The sequence below is a fragment of the Tyto alba genome, unplaced genomic scaffold (genome assembly GCF_018691265.1).
Source record: "Tyto alba isolate M040663 unplaced genomic scaffold, T.alba_DEE_v4.0 Super-Scaffold_6, whole genome shotgun sequence".
NCBI lineage: Eukaryota > Metazoa > Chordata > Aves > Strigiformes > Tytonidae > Tyto > Tyto alba.
Window position 1 is genome coordinate 1,597,975 of NW_024881327.1, and position 20,301 is coordinate 1,618,275.

General features: G+C 38.3%; 1 protein-coding gene across 1 annotated transcript in view; it reads right to left on the bottom strand.

Moving 5' to 3' along the window:
* GALNTL6 (polypeptide N-acetylgalactosaminyltransferase like 6) overlaps positions 1 to 20,301 on the bottom strand; it is a 503,407-nt gene that overhangs the window by 390,088 nt on the left and 93,018 nt on the right. The gene's annotated exons all lie outside the window — the stretch shown is intronic.

The window sequence follows — 20,301 nt, forward strand, 5'->3', positions numbered from 1 at the left end:
AGTTGTAAAAATCATAAAAATTAAGCCTGCCTGTGTTATGTACCTAAACCTGTCACCCAATTTATAACATCTAATGCAGTCAATCTGGATGACTGCTTTATCACTCATATATTTAATACACTTTAGAATACCCTATCACATTTAAATGCATGAAGCACATTTAATGTGTGTGCCTGGCCCTGAAAGCAACAGTGCCCCACTTGGTGGGGCCCAGCTGCACATGCCCAGCCTGGCCCAAGAGCTTACATAGCCTAATTTACCTGCTTAAACCTGAAATAATAGCAAAGACTGACATTATTTCTCAGACTTCAGACATGCCTGGAAGCACCACAGAAAACACCGATCCTTACAAGAGATCTCAAACCTTGACGCTGAGGGCCCGAGAGGAGGCTTCAAAATACCATCTCTAATTACTGTCACTGTCTTTGTGCTACTGTTCATTATTCTAGATAACGTCATCATTAATTTATTCTCATCCCCAAACTAATGCTTTCATATACAAATAAGAGCTGAGCTGTGACTCAATAGCAATTTTAAAATATGCAAACCAGAAACATATCTTTGATGAGCAGGTCAAGAAGAAATGGCCTTAAACTGCTGCAAGATGCATGGTTAGATAGTGAAAAAAATATTCTAATGAAGCTCTAGAATAGACTACACAATGTTGCAAGCTCAGTAATTAAGCAGTGAACTTCAGTGTACTTAAACATCTTAGGAACAGGGGCTCCTAAGCTAATACTGTATGAGAAACTAAGGTTCATTAATGTTCCTTTGTTTTCTGCCTCAGAAAAACAGCATTCTCATTTTTCATCCAGCACTGTGTATTGTCCTCATTAAATAATAGGATTCACAGGAAGCCTGTAACAACTGTAAAAGCTAAAATATTGAAAAATTGCTAAAAACCAGCTTAAAATACTATAAATGTATAAAATCATTATTATCTCATTTCAATGTCTGTATTGCAATGTCTCATTTCAGTCCTCTTCCTAGGTCCAAATAAATTTATTTTTCTGATTTTTATTCTCAGAGGAAAGTATGGAATAATTTAAATCATGTTTATCCATAAAAGGGTTTAGCAGCTTATCTAGCTAACACTTAATTGGGTTTTCAGTTAAAAAAAAAATATACAAGTTATTATATCCAATGTAAGTATCTGTTTACAGAACCTCCTGTATAAATTATCACCTTGAAAAGACAGAAAAATAAGATTTCCACATGTTCCAGGGAAAAAAAAAAAATATTTGCTTTCCTTGAAATACCTTAGTAGCAGTATACTAGGGAAACGAGCTTCAATTTCGTAACAACAAAGTGAAAACAAACTTCCTAAACTAGCCAAATACTGACCGTGAATATACTTTCAAAAAGGGAACTGAACTGAGTGAGCCACTACACACAACAAAATTTTTGAACTCAAGTTCTACTCTGACACCAAGAAAGCAAAGTGCACCTGTGCCTTACCAGCTGCTGCACTGCTAAGTACTACTAATATTGTGGTACTCTTCTTTCAAAGTTAGTTTCAAAGATGACACACATATTCTCACTTGCAATCCACATACAGATCAGAACAGTGAATTTCAGATGGCTGAATAAAGTTGTTAATTGTGGCACAAAAATTCTCTAAAGCTAATTTACCTTGTTACAAGAGTAGACCTTGGTCATATCTTTCTCTACAAGGTCATATCCTTGCTACATCCTTGTATGCACATTACATGTGAGTAGTTATGCAATCAATTGTTTAGCACATACAGTAAGTTTAAAACATTTCTGATTTGACACAAAAAGTGCGTTATAAATACGCTTTAGGGAACATTTGCATTCATAACCTGATAACAAGCCTTGTCTAACATAAATACCATTTAACTGTAGAACTGATGGCATACAGCCAACCAAGAATGAAGATTAAATAGCAGTAATGTAAATATAAAATATAAATATATATTTATACACATATAAATATAAAAGTGTCAGTCATAGGCCATCTGAGCGTATTCAGTGGGTGCAGAAAGGAATGATGTCATTAGCACTTGCACTCATTTACCTTTTGACTCTCCAAACTCAAAGAAACGGAATCACAGAATCATCATTAGTGATGGCTTTCACCATTTCTCTTGACTATCTGTAGGTATCAACTCATCCCCCTGGTACCACTCCATTCTGGAGCTTTCTGAAGGAACCTCCTTCCCTTTGCCGCATAATGTACTTGTACTGAGCCTAATTCTGAAGTACCTGAGGCTGAATAAGCAAATATGCATCTTCAGACACACATAAAACAAGATGTCACATGGCAGTGCTCTGTTCTGAATGGCCATGGCCATTGGATGCATCAATTAAGAATTTTGAGTTAATGGAGTTCTGGAAGTTTACTGGAAATTCCTAACTGGTGCATCCTAGTACAGCATCCAACATTCTCACACATACCTTCCCCAGGAAAATCCTATCCCACCGCTCAGTGACGTGGATGTGCATCATTAAGGGGCCACACTGTGGCCTGTCTCAGAAGTTCTTCATTATCTATATTTATCTGCCACTTAAATGATGTGTTTCTTAAGACTGCTGATTATAGTTTCTTCTTTTTCTTCTAGCCTTGGTTCAACTAATTAAACCCAACAGAAAGAAAATTATAAGCTTTTGGGGAAAGTAACGTTACTATCCAATTTTCATTTTGTTTTAAAAAAGTATTTTTAGGATTGTCATTTCAGCCTAAAACCCCAAGTTCCTGGCATGTCTGTGAGCTATAAATCAATACATCATTTCATCAATGAGGATTTAATTAAGATAAAAAGGCAGTCAAGTATTGTTTCTTTACCTAACAGATATCCCCCAGGAGTTTGTGATGACAGACTGTATGCTTCCAAAAAGACATAGAAATAGAAGTGAGAGCTGCTTAAATATGCAGGGAGATTTCAGATAACATTGCTTGCCTGCACTGGAATAAAGGACCCTGAAGATACTTTTGTGAATAAAGACACTAATATGTAGCAGTTGGTTTATCAAATCCTTATTCTTTAAATAGTACATTGATTTTAAGCTGACGTATTCCAAAAGCATGAAGCTACAGGCCTATTGCAAATGCAGACAGGAAAAACATCCCTTTTCCTGTATTCCATACAGAATGACTCCTGCCCTTTTGGCTTGATAAAATGATCTGCAATAAATACTTCCCATGTTCCTATATCTTTAATAATTCACTTTGAAAAGCCAACAATAGCTGTAGGCACAGTCTATTATGATTAATGGAAGAAGCAGAGGCCTTTGTGTAACAAAGCTCTATTGGTTCTAGAAGTTTTCAAGGTCACAATTTAATCCAGAAAAGTTCTACTTATGTTAAATATTCTTTAAATATGACCAAATTTTCATGCAAAGTAAGATGGGTATTATCTTACAGGAAGGATGATACAACAAGTATATGCTTCAGATTAATAAAATTCACATGCACTTCAAGGAAAACTTCACTGGGAAGGTAAAGTCTTTGTCACCCTTCTCTCATTATATGGTGGAAGTACAAATCACAACTCTGATAATTTTGCCATGTTATCATTGTTTCACTACACTAATGATCTCCACATAAGACTGAAGCTAGATAAACTACCTTTAGCATGGTCTGTTAGGAAAATGAAATACTGATAAAAAAATCATGCTGTGAAACTTCATATGTCATTATAAAGAAAACCTTATTTTCCAGGCTGCCTTTACAAATAGCTGTACCAGAAGAGAATGACAGCTTTTGATGTGAAAGTTTTACTCTTAGCCTTTATAATACCTGAGAGATTTATCACTGAGAAATTGCCACCACTTACATACTGAAACATTCATCATGCAGCATGAAAGATAATTATCACCAAACTTTCCACTATAAATATATGTTCCTAGTGCTTTATGTTCCTATATTATTCTTAATAGTCATTGCCATACATTAAAACAATTTACCACATTTAACAGGATGTCTTCTCAATCTTAAGAGGACAATAAAATTTCACACAATATTATATCTTTCACAGAGAGCATATGCTAAAATATTTCACAAAATCAAAGTTTATAGCAATGGTAAAAGTAAAGTAGAAGATCACGTAACAAACAAAACCCCTTCTTTTATATTGTAAGATGATGAAGAAAAGTATGAATACACATAAATAGCTAAGTTTAGGCTTAAAACAGAATGAAATCTGTTTAAAATAAAATGAGCTTCATGCAGACTCCATTAGAAGTGATAGAAAATGTTAATGAGTAAGGAAATGGCATAGAAAATTACTAAAATTTTAACGATTCTTATTTCCAAAGAACATAATAGAGTTGTTCTGTTAATCTCTGGCTCATAGATTCACCTGATTTTATGAAAACTCCACCCTTCACTTAGCTAAATATATCTATAGTTTCTTGGAAGAAAAAAAGAAGGTAGAAAATTGTAACCCACGGAAACCTAAAAGTTTTAAAATCAACTGTGTCTGGACATCATGTAAAAGAGAACACAGTACTTTCACAACCTGAGGAAACTGCCAGGAAAAGATGCTTAGACACATACAAGAAAGTTACAAACAGAAAAAAAAATAATGCAAATTTAGTAAATTGCAGACAAAAGGGGATTTACAACTGCATTTGGGAATACTAAACTTGTTTGGGAAAAAAAAAAAAAAAAAAAAAAGAATTTTCATGACCGTTTGAGCAGTATAATACACAAACTACCTCAAAGTAGGAGGGGGGTGAAGCAGGAAACAGGGCAGAGGCAGGACCACATGTCCCAGTAGTGCAAATAAAACACTGGCTGGTACTTACGGAGTGTCAGCATTAGGCTACTTTGCCCAAAAATCTCTGTCTATTTAATTTCGGGTAGCTAACATAAACCTCTGCTTGGAAAAAGTATTAGTTAATCAGCAATATTTTTGTCAATAGATGCATGACATGCATGAACATGGAATTTGTCTTCTACTATGTTTTGCTTGCGTACTGTTATGGGTCTAGATGACAGAGAAACTAGTCAAGGTCATTCACTGTCAGCAGAACTGATAAGTAAGTTGCCATCTTCAGTGCTACTGATGTCTCAGCCAGGAAAACCTACCTACATTTCCAGAGTTTGTGGGAATTCAGTGTGCAAGAATTTCGTAGTTTAAGCCCAGGTGGCAACAAAGCACCATTCAGCCACTCCCTCACTACCCCTGCCCTTGTGGGATGGGGATGAGAATCAGAAGAAAAAGGTAAAACAACATGGGCTGAGATAAGGACAGTTTAATAGGACAACAGAAAGAGAGAAGAAACAGTATTACTAATGAAAGAATATATTAAGTGAGTGATGCACAATGCAATTGCTCACCACCTGGAACCTGACGCTCGGCTCCTTCCTGAGCCACAATTCCTCCCATCCTCAGCCAACTCCTCCCAGTTACATACTGAGCATGACTTCAAACAGTACCAAACATCCTCCTGGCTAGTTCAGGTCAGCTGTCCCAGCTGCGCTCCCTCTCAACTTCTTGTGAAAATTAACCCTATCCCAGCCAAACCCCCGACATTATCCACCTCGTATTCTATACCATCTGTATCATGACCAATCTTCTACTTTCCAATTATTTACCACCAGTTTTTCTGTCTTTGATGCACATATGTGCATGTACTTTTATAACCAGGTTTTCTACCTGAGCAGCGATATCTCACCACAATGCAGCAGCTCAGGTGGGTTTGCCTCTGCGCTGCTGGTTGTTCTGCTTCCACTGCTGTAGCCACCCCCACAGGGCATTTGCCACCATCCATAAGTCAGTGTACAGATCGGATACTGGCTGCTTTTCTTGGTCAGCAATATCTAAGGCCAGATGGACAGCTTTCACTTCCACAAACTGGATCAATTCACCTTCTCTTTCAGCAGTTTCTGTGACTTGTCGTACAGGATTCCATACAGCAGCCTTCTCACCTCCAATACTTCCCCACAATGCGACAGGACCCATCAGTGAACAGGGCATATTGCTCCCCATTTTCTTGTAGCTTATTATATGGTAGGGCCTCTTGAGCACACATCACCTCCTCTGTCAATATTCCGAAATCTTTGCCTTCTGGGCAGTCCATGATCAGTGCGACACTGTGTGATCAGTGCGACCCACTTACGCCATGTGGCATCGGTTGCGTGATGTGTAGAGCAGACCCTTTCTGTTAACAGCCAAGCCCCAGCAGTTGGGGTGCCAGGAGGAGCTGCGCTTCAGTACCAACCACTGCTGAAGCAGCTCAAACTCCTTCATATGCTGCCAAAAATCTCCTTTTCAGTTGGAGTATAGTGGGCCTCGGATCCTCTATATCCCCAACTCCAAAACCCCAAAGGTTGGCCTCGGGCCTAACCTGGTGCTTTCTTCCATAAACTCCAGGTAGGGCCATTCTCCCTGGCTGCGGTGTGGAACACATTTTTAACATCTTGTCCTTCCCAGAGTGGTCCAAGGGTTACTGAATGAACTACCTTCCGTCTAATTTGTTGAAAGGTTTGTCATTGCTCAGGGCCTCATTTAAAGTAATTTCTCTTCTGGGTCACTCGACAAAGATGGCTTACAATCTGACTGTAATTTGGAATATTCATTCTCCACAAACCCACAAAGCCTAAGAAAGTCCTGGCTGTGTCCCTTCCCAGCTTCTTGTGAAAATTAACTCTATCCCAGCTGAACCCAGGACAAATAATTAACATAAAGCTAACAGAAAAGAAAGAAAGTAAGACTCATAAAAAATGTCTATAAAAAGTTGTTTACAACCAAACAAAACCAAAGAAACAACCAACAAACCACCATTATAAAAGTCACATACAACACTGTAAAAAGTTATTTTTAGTCAAGTTTACCATGGTCAGATGCTTGCTTAAGCAACTTAAGAGACACAGGGTCTAGATAGAGAAGAAAGAAAAAAAAAAAAAAAAAAATCTCATTTCAGTCATCCAAGACTAGGATAAAGATAAAAAATTATAAAAGAAAAACTGCTTTTGTACTCTTACAGTAGGTTTACATTTAAACTTAAAATTTCAGTCAAGATGAAAATGTGGAATCACAAAATCAACACATTTAAGAGGCAGAAAAAAAACGAAGGGGATAAATGCACATTTTAAAGCAGTATAAATAAACTCCAGCGAACAGAACCAAGCCTCGCTCATGACCTGGTCTATTAAATCATGCAGTACATCATTTTGGATTAGTGCAAAAAACTACAAGATACAGTCCTTGTCTTATAGTTGATTGTTATAAAATAAATTGTGAAGCAGCACATAATGACAGGGTGCAATATAAAGGTCTACAAGTGAAATAAAAATGGACATATAACAGCTGACTATGATTGCTTAAGAGAAACAGGATGTTTAAAAGTGTGCAAGGGTGAGCATATCCAGAAGACATATTGATAGACAAGAGGACGTAAAATGTTCCAAAGCACATGACAACCAATTTAATCGCATTTCAAGTATATTTTAGTACATTAAAACTGCATATACTGTGGGAAAGATTTAGTTAGGACATCAAATTGTAATAGCACCTGACTTGAAGTACAAAATCTACCATGGCAGAGACATCTTATATACTCTGTAGTACAACTACTGAGTGCAGTGAGTATGTACATACAGTGACTCTATATAATTTAGCTCTTCACATAAATTTTACACTCCTATTGATGTTTTTAAAAAAAAAAAAAAACAACAAAACAAGTCATTAGCTCTCTGGCTGTATATTCTGACATCTCTTGTATTTCATATATAAATGCAATGTAAGAAAGGAAAGCTCTGAATGTTAAGCTTGTTTTCACGGATTGAAGGATGGAGGCCCCTAGTCCGCAAAGACTCATTCAGTCGTATTTCAATTTGTTCACAATAAATATTTAATGTGACCTTCAGTACATCAGTGACTAAGATATCACATTATGCATCTTCCCTATTTTTAACAGTCTAAACTAAAAAGTCAGTTTAATTAATAACTTTCATATAAAAAAAAAAAAACCTAACACTGCTCAGATTATCCATTTTCTAGTGCAAGTTCTCACAGACACCAGTTAGTGCTTTTAGAGCTTTGTAAAAATAGTTCAATCTTGTTTTGCAATATAAATCTGAAGAAACACAGTGCTTCCTTTTGTCAGCAAAGGGAGTTGTAAAACTGACATAGTGTAAACTGCCTTCTTTCTACTTAATAAAACACGCTATGGGTGAAGCGATTGGGAGGGACGAAGTTCCACTGAGTACAGGAGCTGTGCAGAAAGACTGCATACTTCTGCCAGCTGCAAGAGATACAGGGGAAGATGGTGCACTGAACTTGATGGTCTTTTTGTATAACTGATTCAGTGATTTTTTCTAAGTAATTTAATAACTGTCACAATGGGTCCATGTAGCCCGATATCCTACTGCAGAATCATCATGCTGGTTTCACTGGCATAAAAGGACACTTAACGTTGATCCTGAGCCTCAGTTTACCAAAGTTACGTGAATATTGACCATCAGGACCTATTAGCAATATCTCAACATATGCCTAAGAAGGAAGATCTCATGAAATTTATTCAAGGGAAAGACATAAAGATTGCTCAAAGTTTTGCAATATGTTTCATAGTGGCAAATACCCATGCTAACCAGCTGCTATTAGCTTGGATGCCCCATTTCTGCTTGATATGTTTGAGCTTGTCCTAGTGCCAAGTGACACCTAGGAAATTATTAAGATCAAGTTATCAAGTTCCTTTCTTCCCATCCATGACAATTGGTGACAATGCTGTTAAACTCCTGTTACAAGAAACTTGTACTTCAGCAATGGGGAAATACATGTTCATTGTTGCAGATGCCTGTGTGTGCCAGGGCAGAATGCAGAGGCAGGGACGGTGGTAATTACATCTTTCATGTTAGGTTCCTTACTATCTTAACAATGTCAGCAGCAAGACAGGACTACCAATATACTGTATTATTTTATATACTCTATTTTTCTCCTCCACTTCCTTTGCTCAAGACATGAAAGCATTTAAGGAATATTAAGTTTCAATATTTCTTTTTATATTAAATATTTTTTTTAACCTTTACTAGCAGAAATATGGGAAGATGGAAGTGTAAGAGGAAGCATTACAAATCTACTGAAGTTTTTTATTAAAAAGTATTTTATTTTAAATTAAAAATCAATCAAACAAAACCACACTAGCTGACCAGTGTATATTGCTTAAATGGTATAATGTTCTATTTAAAATTAATCTAATTGCATTAAAACAAACCCGACCATAAAATCTAGGTAACTGAACTGAGTGTTAACATTATCTTGCAGATTCAAAATCTTAGTCTGGGAAAACAGAAGTTACCACAGACAAGAGGCAGAACTCAGTCAAGGACTGAGAAGCCTCTTGTCTATAAGGAAAGGATAAACCACAGCAACAACGACATTCGGAAAAGAATTAACAAAAACTAGTAATTCACTCTCAGTGTGCTTTCTCATCACAGGAGGGTGAAAGGTAATGGACGAGGACTGTAGTGAGTATAAGAAAAGTAGCCCTCAGATAACAGCTAAAAATCTGAGGAGCAGATAAAAATAGCCTGAGTTACCTTCTGCCAGAAAACACCTCTATATTGCAGTATAAGGATAACACCAGCAGTAAAAATCTTTCATAAAATAAAAGGAACACCACTGTTCATATCTCATTTGATACGTAGTCGTTAAAATAATTTGATAATCTATATTTAAAACACCTAGAATAAAGGTTTCACTAGGTCAATATTTCATTGGCATTTTAATTAAATAATTGCTCTAAATTCTAAACTGGGAAGCAAAATGATGATCTTATTTAAACAGAATAACTGAGGTCATCAAATGATTTTTAATTAAATTGTTAATTGATTTTTCTTTAATTCTTTAGGATGATTGATGGCTGCATACTTAGTTGCTGAGTTTGTTAATTACTACCAGTCAATTCCATGCAGTGCACTTCGGTACGGCTGCTCTAGTTATCTCCCTATTAAAAAGAGAAAAAATATTATAGTTTTACTACACCATTTAGCATTACTCATGCATGCTTCCTGATGCAGTTCATTTTTAAAAAATTGTTAAGGTAGACCAATCATTTCCATTGGATGTAGTTTACAAAATTAATCTGCTAGTGAATTAGTAGCCCAATCATATTTTCCAGCAAATCTTGCTCCAAATGCCTTACTAATCTTTCTTATCATTGTCAGAAAGAATGTTCCTTTAATTTTTTTGAAAATTATGCAAGACACGCTACCTTAAACTTCCTTTAACGTTTGGTGTAGAGATGGCAATTTTTTTGGCATGTGCTCTAGCTTCATTTACAGAGTTCTGTAATCTCCTGACAACAGACCTTCTGTGATTATGCACTGAATAAAGACCTGGAGAAATGACAGCTTGGTTTCACACCTAACTACTGCTATCCGTCCTTAGTTTGTTGACAGCATAACTTCCATTACCACCAGCAGTGCAGAAGCAGTGTAACTGTTCCACTTTCTCTGAATGTAAGATCTGGATTTAAACTTTTTAATTTGGGTTGAGATAAGCAATTATTGCAGCTCATAACACTTAAGAAAAAATAAAGAATTCATCTCTGCTTTTTTCTTAAGCAAATTCTACATTCATGAGAATAGTGCTACCAAGACCCGAGCTTCCATAAAGCGTTTCTAAATGTGTGTCTAAAAAATTTACTAGCAGTGGTATTTCTCACATTTATACAGTAAATTTAAAAAAATCAAACAAATTACTAGTCCAAGGTTTACTGAAGCAGCCATCTCAGCATATCTCAGTATTCATTTCACTGTCTCATCACCATCAGGGATGGAAGAAAATCACAATTCATATTTTTGAACAATATTAACAGAAAATTTGCAAAGGTTGTATAGAGAACAGCACATCTAGACTACCACCTTACTTGCAATGTGTTTTACCACTGTATACGGAAAAGCTTAATAAAAATTACAGGATTCCTTTTATTATTTTACCTGTGATTAATATGCCAGGGATAAATCTTTGCCCTCATCATCATGTAGAAAACACTGTGTTGTCAGAAGAAATGTGTCTGCTAGGCCACAAATTCAAGAATAAATAAATAATAAATATTTTTTTAAAAAGTAGGGAAAAAATTAGATCTGAAAAAATAAAATGAGGACACAGTTAAAAAGCAAAACAAACAAAAACATGACTATGCTGAGCTTGTGTGCGTGACGGGGTTTTGGTAGCAGGGGAGGGGGCTACAGTGGTGGCCCCCGATAAGAAGTTTCTCAAAGCTTCCTCAGCTCCAATCCTGGCCAGGGCCCAGCCAATTAGTGACAGTGGCTGCACCTCTGTGATGACATATTTAAGAAGCGGAACCTGAGAGGAGGAGTAGTTGTGAGGGAAATACCTATGCAACCACCAAGGTCAGTGGAAGAAAGGAGAAGGGGGAAGGGCGCTGAAGCAGAGACTGCCCTGCAGCCCATGGTGAGAGGGCAGGCTGTCCTCCTGCCACCCATGGAGGTCTACGGTGGAGCAGATGCCCACCTGCCGCCAATGGAAGGTCCCATGCGGGAGCAGGTGGCTGTGCCCAAAGGAGGCCAGGACTCTGAGGGAAGTCCCTGTGTTGTAGTTCAGTGTTGGGAGGATTGCAACACACAAGAGGGACCCACACCGGAGCATTTCATGAAGCGGCGAAGCCTGTGGGAAGGACTCATGTCAAAGCAGTTTGTGCAGGACTGTCTCCTGCGGGAGGAACCCCACCTGGAGCAGGGGAAGAATGTGAGGAATCCTCCCCCCTAGGAGGAAGGAGCAGCAGAAATAATGGGTGATGGACTGACTGCAAACCCTATCCCCTGCCCCTCTGTGCCACTGTGGCGGGGAGAAGGTACAGAAATCGGGAGTGAAGCTGAGCCTGGGAAGAAGGGAGGGATGGGGGGAAGAGGTTTTCAAGATGTAGTAATGCTTCCCACTGTCCTGTTTGATTGGAAAATTATGTGGTGGTGGTGGTGTTCGAATTAAATTGATGTTCTTTCTCTTTCACAATGATTCTGCCTTTTGCCCCTTATCATAATGGGCGAGTCATCCCTCCCCGTCCTTATCTTGATTCTGGAGTCTTTTGTTTTATTTTCTCCACATTCCTGAGGCAGGAGTGAACAAACAGCTGCATGTGGCTCAGTTGCCTTCTGGGCTCAAACCAGGACACCAACCAAAACCAAACCACAGATAAATACATAGGAAGCTATTTTCTACAGAGTTCTTTTTGACCACAATTACATTCTTACTAAATTCTTCAGTGTTTTGTTCTGAAATGTTGAAAGTTTCAGTTCTCTTATCAAGTGATAATTAACACTCTGATGAAATCCAGTGTTTTACTCGAGTGTCCGTTTGTTCAAAACTGGAAGGCAGAGTTAGAAATAGAAAAGCATACAACTAGAGATTTTTTTCAGTTTTTCCCCTGTGTTTGAGTGGATGAACGGTTAGTTAGCACCTGTCTCTACTTTGGACTTAATTTGTGTATTAAAGTTTTCTAAACCAAATTGCTTGAATGAGGTAGAGTTTTAAATCAGGCATTCCATCTGTAGCACATGTAATTCTAGGCCGTGTTTAAAAAATAGAAATGTTTTTGTTTTTTCCAGAACATCCAGGAAATTTTGAAATCAGGAATAAAATGATTAAAAAGAACAGTTCTGTAAAGGAAGAAAAACTAGAAAATTCAGTACAGTAAGTGATGCAACTAAAAAGTTTTGTTCCTTTTGAGCCTTGACCTGAACATGGGTATCTGCACAGCTTTATTGCTTCATGTGGACAAGAAACGGGAAGAACTGGAAACCTTGGAATTAGTCACTGGGTGCAAACAGGTCTTCAGGAGCCAGCAGAGAGAGCACAGAGACCACTCAAAATTTTATCTGAGAAGAAAACCATAATTTATTATAGGTCAAGGAAATGTGAGAAAGTTGAATAATGGAAGGAGATTCCGTTTACTGGATTTAATGACTTTATAGACCTTTTTTTTTGCTTCCAGTTTAAAATATATTCCATCAGCCTTCAAATTTGCCTGCTTCTGAACGGGATGGCCATTTTTCCCCCAGGTAGCACTTCTTAAGAACTGAAAAAATCCAGCCCTTATTAAGATGTCTTCAGACATAAGTTTCACTCTTGTGTTAGTGAATTAGATCCTCTTTCATGATTTTCTGCATTAGTACTCCACTAATAGATTAACTAATTGAATACACCCAGTTTGTCTTCCTTTAATGATTTTCAGCTTTACTGTACAGTGTACGCACCTTCTTTTAGCAAAATGTAAGTTCTTATAGGGGATAGCAAAGGACATACTCCCCAGGGTTTTTTTTCCTCTTTTGGGACACCTAAGCTTGGAGGTTAGAGTGGACAGGATGGCACCCATGGTCCTAGCATTTATATAGCATGGAAGTGAATTTTTTCCCTTGCTTTCATTGTTTTGCTTTCCTAGTTATAAAAAGGACAAGTCAATGGAAGCAGTATCACAGCTTACAGGCAGAGGTTAGGAAATCATGTAGGGCACCTTGAAGCAAGGCAAATACCACATAGGGCTTGGCACAGAAACTCCACAATCCTTAAGGTGGTTGTGGTTTTGTTGAGGGTTTTTCTTTCCAATTCTTTCTTTCTTTCCTCTACTCATCTTTGCGCTACCCACTTACACAAAATCCTGAGATCCACCACCTGAGGAGACTTTTAACTACAAACTGTGAATTGTAGTTTTTTTCTCCATTAGCATTCCTGCTAAGCCAGAGGCAGCAATTAACCCTTACAAACTGTTTTACAACACTGGCCATGTCTTCCTATTTTATATTGTGTTGCCAGCACTCAACAAATTATCCTAATAGCCATGTTTATTATCATTGCAGTGTGCAATTCAGACACACGCCAAGTTTTGACCCCTCAAGTGCAAAATATGACTCTGGATATTTTCACTGCTATTTATAAATCTGTGTTTAATCTCAACAGGATACAATTGGATAGATGGAATCATGAGGTGAAAATCCTTATACTTTCATAACAATCAAAAAGAAATAGAAAACTATGAAGATCACTGCAGGTTAAAGTTAATGGAAGTAATGCCTGGGAAGGATGGAAATAAATTAGTCTACTTCATCTACAGGATTATGTTTAAAACACAGTATCACAATACAGGATCTGATCCCCATGGTCTGTAGTTTGTCTTTCCCATTTTAATTCAATAAACAATTTATTTGTGGTATAACGTGGGATGATCATTATACAACATATGAGTAAAGATATTACACGTGAAAAACTCCTATTTCTAGATTTTGGTGTCAAGATTATTTAGGGTTTTCTGTTAGTGAAACACTGTCCTTGACAAAAGTATTCTTGGCTCAAAGTAATTACAAAATCAAATGTCAACTATTTCTGTCAAAAGAAGGAAAAGGAAAAATACTAAGAAACTCCTCTTGCTAAATACCCCTTGCACACACCATCTATAGTTATGCTAATGGACCCTGTACTCAGGTCATCTGTTCAAATTAAAGAAACTGCCTTCACAGTAAGAAATCTGCATAGATTGTCAGTTGTTCTAGTTCATTACCTGTTAGCAAATGTGAAGAGACAAAGCCAGTTCTGACATGTATGTATAATGAATTCATTACAATGTCTGCCACATTTAGCTTTAGGAGAAAAAGCAAAGGACAATAAAAAGGAACAGTGCAGATTAGGCACATTTAGGGACCTTTTTAAGAGCATTTCTTTAAAGAATAGTAGCTGGAATAAATTCTCAAAAGCATGTTTCAGTCTTTACTGAAGTCTTATTTTTTAGTAGTTTATTACATAATTTGTTGTTTCCATTTTAAGATATACATATATAATATTTATAGAAAATTGGATTAAGTTAAATACAGGTTTATCATCAAAACAACAGTTATATAAATTTCCCTTTAGCAGATTATATTAATGTAGGATTTATGATTTGCCTGGCTTTCAGGAAACAACTGTGTTACTTGAGCATCCCCGCTACAATACAAAGATATGTTTTTCATATGAAGTATTACAAGGAAGTAAAAAAGTGTTCAAGTTAGATAAAAGCTTTATTTGGGGATAATTTATACCATAAAACTGGAATTTTTTGAACTGTTTTCTGTATTTACTATCCAAATGGAATAATGGCCAGCAGGTCGAGGGAGGGGATTCTCCCCCTCTACTCTGCTCTATCTACTCTACTCTGCTGCAGTGCTGGGTCCAGCTCTGGGGCCCCCAACATAAGAAGGACACGGGCCTGCTCAAGCAGGTCAAGAAGGGACACAAAGATGATCAAGGCCCTTATGAGGATGATACAGGGCCAAGATAGGAACAGGGGATGTAAGGGTTAACATGAGAATAGCAAGAAGGGGATAACAAAAGAAAATAGTTCAAGGGAAATAGTTTAGATAACGGTTAACAGTTCTGCTTAGTGAGCAGACAGTTTGTAAAACACGATGAGCTCTCTAGGCTTTATCAGTACCAAGCCGGTTGGAACTAGACCCGCGGTTTGGACAACAGCCAGTAAGAAACTGAGTCTGCGCAAAACCTGGGGTCACAGAGCGGACAGGAGGAAGAGGAGCTTGACTTCATCCCCAAAGACCCCCACGACCACCACCAGAAGACACTGCGCAGACTCAACTAGGAGGAGATTATGGAAATGCTAATTATAATACGAAGCGGGGATAGGTGTTGCATATGTATAGGCGTATTGCGAAATATTATGAATATGTAATCATTTGCTCTATAAATCTAAGGTAACAGCACCCCACGTTGGGTACACAATAGGAGGAGTTATCCCCTGTGTACCTCAGCGCTGAATAAACATACCTACTTTACAATCTATCAGATTGTGGAGTCTGTTTCCGCACGTCAAGGACAGGCTGAGAGAGCTGAGGTTGTTATAATGGACACAACTGAAAACAGCTGCTCAACATGTTCTTGGGAAGTGTTGGGAACCAACTCTAAAAAAATAAGGGGGAGGAATTAATAATTAACAAGTGCTTTTATGTATGGACTGTGGGAAACATACCTGAAATCTCACTGCAAACTCTTCCTTATCAAATAAGACAGCATTGTTATATAGTGCTTTAATTTATGAGTCATTTTCAGGCAATGTCAAGTTTTAGGGCAGTAAATGCTTTGTGACCCAACAGAAGAATATGAAGTATTTGTAAACAAATAAAAAAAATTAACTAGATGGGATATCTGATCAGTAAGGACAAGTGCATGATTTTGGGAGCATCCACTCTCCAAAAACAAGATGGGAGAAGGACTACCTTGGCAGTAATGAGTAAGCTCTAATGAGACTCTGTACACAATGTGGATCAATACTTCTTCTTGAGAGCTAGGACTTCTTGAATGGATATGCCATATATAATATAATATGAAATAATAAAAGCAACTAACCCTTTGCTGCTTCCTGCAGGATTCACCTTGCAGAATATCTTTGCCTGGGGCATCCCAAGACTCTTGCCACTTTTCCAGCCTGACATGCAGCACACACCACTTCAAAACCCCTAGCATAGGCAGCTTCTTTGATTTTCTATCACAGCCATCTCTACGCCACAGTATCAGAGTGCCTGTCCCCAAGGGGGCTGCTTGCCTCTCCAATACAAGAACCTCACACTCTCCCTCCCTTCCCATGCTCCCAAAGAGCACCATGGGCAGCCAGTCAAACCAAAACCTCTCATGATCACTGGAGCCCTGCATCAGCATGACAACCATACCTACCCTAATTAAAACTTATAGGCAATGGGGTCAATGATGCAGCTTTTCAAGAGGATGGAGCCATTATTTGATTCTTGATTACTCAGTCTTTCAGTCCTCCCAATAACATCATTTTACAAAAAGGAGGGGGAGAGGGGAGGGAAGGGAGATCTATGACTGTATAATGCCTTAATGAGATTATTTAACCGTAGGTATTCTTTTTTATTAAATATCAAGGTATCTCTCAGCTTGAAGAATACCCTAACAACAGTTTTTAAATAATTTCAGCTCAACTCCTGACACCATAATTAAAGTCAAATATGGCCTAACTGAACAAACTGGCATTATTGTCCTGTACACAGTATATATATATCTTCACAAGAAAGGAGAAAAGGCTGACCTCTGTATACATGCAGAGCCTACAGAAGCAAAGAAGCATCAAATTTCACAGGTTTAACATTCAAAAAGCACCCTGACAGCTTCCAGCTTTTTTGTCATTTTGTTTCTACCCTGGGGTAGATTTTAAGACTCCTCTGACTAAACTTGCAGTCTAGGTCATTGAGCTTCAATGTGTGTTTATTGCGCTGAGATGACTACAAATGTTCTCTGCTTTAGGAATGGAACTGACAGTCTGTTAATGAAATAAACTAAAAAGTTAATGCTAAAAGAAAATAGCATCTGTTTCAGTCAAACCAAGGGAAAAAAAAAATGAGTGCATATTTTTCTACAGCTGTATAAAACAGGTTAACAAAATCCCTACAGAAAAACTACAGTCACTGACTAATTGATTTCCACTGTTGTTTAACTATATCATTTTGATAGGCTCTTACCCCACGGTGAAGCCAAAACGATGCTGCTGTTCTTATCATTACAGTTGATCAATCTTCCCTGTTTCTAAGGGGGAATCTTATAAGCCTCCTTTCAGCACATCCATCAGGCAGACAAAACAAAGGTAAACCTGGCAAACACTGTTTGCTGAAGGTAAGTATTAATCTTAATAACTGGCTGTAATTAGGAACAAGATGTACAAACAGACAAAAAGTAATAAATAACTTTAAACCAGAAATGTGATAGGATTTAAGCTCAAAGACTGCACTTGGGTTTAACCTAGTTTAGTCACTTTGCTGGTATGCCTTTCTGTAGCATCATTTAAGTTGAAATAATTGTAGAACAATTAATATAGAGAGCTTTAATGGTTTGGATTACTGGCTACCGAGAAATCAGTTCAAGATTTCACAGGCTCAGGTGCACATTGACCCTGCTCATTCACTAAGCCATTGCTGGACATCCAAGGCTCATTTACCACCTACAAAGGTCCAGACTAACATCTGAAATTCCTGTTTGGGAATCCTGCTGACCATGACAGGTTCCGCTTATTCTTTCTTTCCACACACTTGCTTACAATGAGGACTTCCACTACATTTAAAATAGTTCCTGTGCATAAAATATCTTATTCACTACCACTTCCAGAACCAAGTGGACCATTGCCTAAACACGTTGAAAACTTAAGTTGGTATACAAGGAAGCATATGAAGAACCACACACAGGAAAAAAGCAACACTGATCAGAATATTTAATCACATGACATAAGTAGAGATCCTTGTTAAAAGGTGACTGTGTCACAGAAACCAACAAGCCTAAGACATCATGAGATTCAATAAAAACCAAACAGGATACTTTCAGACAACATTTTAGGATCAATAAAGTAATAACAGAAGGAAGTTTCTTCCTAAGTCAAAAAAAAAAAACAAAAATCCCCCAGAAATTGATGAAAGCCCGATGCCTGATAGAGTGGTTAACAAATGCAGCTGGCAATTAGGAAAAAAAAAAATAAAAAAAATAATTGCAATAAATTGTATGAAATGCAGAAAATCAAGCCTAACTAGAAACTCTGTGAAGAGCTTTGAGTGAAGCAAGTTTTAATCCAAAAGCAAAGACAAACAATCCCATATCCCTATATTATTTTTTTTCCAAGTTAAACAACTGAAATAGTGGTTATCTGAAGTCTTTCTGTTTCCTATACATGAGCAACTACTGTCAGAAATGTTTCAAGCTATAAGATTTCAACACTGTTCTTGGTAGTTGAAGATGCGACCAAATAACATGGTACTGAATTCTGCAGCTGATTCAAATGAAATACTTTACCTTCTTTCTACTCTCACTTACTTACTTCTCATGCTATAACTGGTATAAAAAAAAAAAAAAAAAAAACAGAATAAATTGAGCTCAAAAAATGCCAGTTCCTATATGACATGAAATAGTGTAATTGGCGTGGGTGGCTACATAGGTATTCATAGACCCATGAAGAGTTAAAGACACAAAACAAACAATAATATTCTGTGTCGTTTCCTACATATAATGGAAATGTAGATTAATGCTCTTTCTTTTACTCCATTCCCATTGAACAAGAAGAAAAAGAGAGAGAATGCCATTTTCATCTGGCATTTCTCAGCAATCAGAGAATCACAGAATGGTTTGGGTTGGAAGGGACCTTAAAGATCATCTAGTTCCAAGCCCCTGCCACGGGCAGGGACACGTTCCACTAGACCAGGTTGCTCCCAGCCCCATCCAACCTGGCCTTGTACCCTTCCAGAGAGGGGGCAGCCACAATTTCTCTGGGGAACCTGTTCCAGCATCTCGCCACTCTCACAGTAAAGAATTTCTTCCCTATATCTAATCTGAATCTACAGTCTTTCAGTTTAAAACTGTTACCCCTCATCCCATCCCCACAGTCTCTTATAAAAAGTTGCTCCCCATCTTCTTGTAGGCCCCTTTCAAGTACTGGGAGGCCGCTGTAAGGTCTCCCCGGAGCCTTCTCTTCTCCAGGCTGAACAACCCCAGCTCTCTCAGCCTGGCCTCATAAGGAAGGTGTTCCAGCCCCCGATCATCTTCGTGGCCTCCTCTGGACCCGCTTGAGAGGGTCCATGTCCTTCTTATGTTGGGGGGCCCCAGAGCTGGATTCAGTACTCCAGGTAGGGTCTCATGAAAGTGGAGTAGAGGGGGAGAATCACCTCCCTCATCCTGCTGGCCACACTCCTCATGATGCAGCCCAGGATACGGTTGGCTTTCTGGGCTGTGAGCACACACTGCCGAGTCATGTTGAGCATCTTGTCAACCACCATTCCCAAGTCCTTCTCCGCAAGGCTGCTCTCAATCCACTCACCACCCGGCCTGTATTTGTTCTTGGGATTGCCCTGACCCATATGCAGGACTTTGCACTTGGCCTTGTTGAACTTCATGATGTTTGCACCGGCCCACATCTCAAACCTGTCAATGTCCCTCTGGATGGCATCCCTTCCCTCCAGCATGTTGACCGCACCACACAGTTCGGTGTCAACATCAAACTTGCTGAGTGTGCACTCAATCCCACTGTTCACGTCTCCAGCAAAGATGTTAAACAGCTCTGGTCTCAATACCAACCCCTGAGGAATACCATCTGTCACTGCTCTCCACTTGGACATCAAGCCATTGACTGCAACTCTTTGAGTGTGACTGTCCAGCCAACTCCTTATCCACCAAGTGGTCCATCCATCAAATCCACATCTCTCCAATTTAGAGACAAGGGTGTCACGTGAGACAGTGTCAAATGCTTTGCACAAGTCCAGGTAGCTGATGTTAGCTGCTCTTCGCTTATCCACCAGCACTGTAACCCTCTCGTAGAAAGCCAACAAACTTGTCAGGT